The sequence below is a fragment of the Prunus persica genome, chromosome G2 (assembly GCF_000346465.2).
Source record: "Prunus persica cultivar Lovell chromosome G2, Prunus_persica_NCBIv2, whole genome shotgun sequence".
In the NCBI taxonomy this organism is placed as follows: Eukaryota; Viridiplantae; Streptophyta; class Magnoliopsida; order Rosales; family Rosaceae; genus Prunus; species Prunus persica.
Window position 1 is genome coordinate 16,877,059 of NC_034010.1, and position 1,972 is coordinate 16,879,030.

Genomic DNA, 1,972 nt, shown 5'->3' on the forward strand with positions numbered 1-1,972 from the left:
TTGTCTTCCGGATTGTAGGGAGAACTTGTATTCACCTGGGGCTTAATAATTTCGTCTTGCTTATTATCCCAATACTTCTTCTTTCTTGGAGTAAATTTGGATAGGTCCATAAACATTATCCCATGTTCATTGGTCTCCTTATCTTGTTGGATTTGATAGGCATGTTGCTCTTATATGAGCTCTAACTTTCGCCTCATATCCTCATTTACCTCATTTCCTTGTTGAACCAATTCAAACAAGAACTTTCCATTTTGGTTGAGATAACCTTCAACACCTTTCCCTTTCTTTTTTTCATCCTTCTATTTTTCTCTTCTCAACGGCCATGGAGTGGGCATGACCACATCATCTTCATCTTCCTCCAAATTGACTGTATTGCCACTATGAGAAGAATCTTTGAATGTTTATGTGGGAGATTCATATATGTCGTTCCATTTTGGGCAATTTTTTAAGATTTGCCAAGCATGATACAACTTGAAAGGCCTATTCAGAGGTTTATTATCATTCAAGAAAAGTGTTTTTGCATTCATATCCTACCCATGAAATAAAATAAAAATCAAGTTAATAATTGAAAAGAATTAGAATTATAAATTTAAGCATTGAAAAAAATGAGTACTCTCCACATCTTCAAGATTAGAGCCACTCACATGCCTTGCATTGGCCTTTGTCATACATGCCTTTCATAGAGAACATTGTTGGTTGATGATTTTGAACCGAGAAGTAATAGCTTGCAGTGATCGTACCCTGACTCCGCTCATGCCCGAATCATTTTCCAAAAACTTTTGGTACACACGCAACCAAAATGAGTCGATTGATTGATTGGTGCCAATCAATAGCCCCATCTTCAAAGATAGAAACCCCTTTGCACAATGCCTCATCTTCTTGTGGTTTCCAATTCACACATCTTTGGGGGTTTTGGGGCCATTCTCAACAAGAATGAAAGTAGAATGAAAAAATATAACAAAGGGAGAAAGGAATAAAAAGATTTTTGGTGGATTATTTACCAAATGAATGGCTATTTATAGAGTTTGGAATAAGTTTTGGGGTTGGATCTAATTTAGATTAATTATAAATATTATTTTGACCGTTGAATTTAAATTTGAGTCGTTGGATGCGAAATTTTACTAGTGAGATTGCCTAAAATTAATCATGATTGTTGATGTAAAATATAGTTGTTGGAATTAAAAAAAAAAAAAAAAAACTAGCACATCACAACTTTTGAATTTTTAGTCGTTGGAATCAGCTTGCACAAGGCTGCTAGCTGTGTCGCACAACTTGCTGGCCAGACAGCAAAGTTGTCACGTGGAGCCCAGCGACTTTTCTTCTTCACATGGCTTCGAAGCCCAAAAAAAAAGAAGTGAAGTTTGGGCTTCACATAATATACTAGTTTAGGCAAAACTTGGACTAGAATTCCACCCCAAATTTGATATTTCTCAAATTTCCACCCCCCCAAAATACATGGGTTGGAAAAGATTTTTGGACTCAAAACTCATAATTTGGGTTTCCACTCGTTGAGTTGGAGATGGCCTTAGTGGCTCAGCACGAGCCCGGTATGGTGCTAATGGGCTAGGGCAGCTGGCTCAAGCCGGATTTTATGAAATCCTTGTCCTTTTTTTTAAGGCTTATTTACTATTTCACCCTTTGGAACGGACACTCAATCTCACTTTACCCCCTTAAACTAAAATTTTCTCATTTAACCCCATGAATTTCTAAAACTTGCTGAAATTTTCTCACTTTACTACTTCCGTCCATTTCCATCCACAAAATCGTTAAATATGATGAGGTGGCATGGACATTCTAGTAATTTAGTTCCTTATCTTCCCTATTCTCTTTCTCCCTTTGTCCCTCTACCTCTCTCTCCTCTCTCCTCCTGGACCCAACCTCCATCGCTCCTCACCCCCACCCCTCCTAATATACTCTATCCTCTCTGAACTCATATCTCAACTAAGAATCCATGACCTGATCCTAACACCGA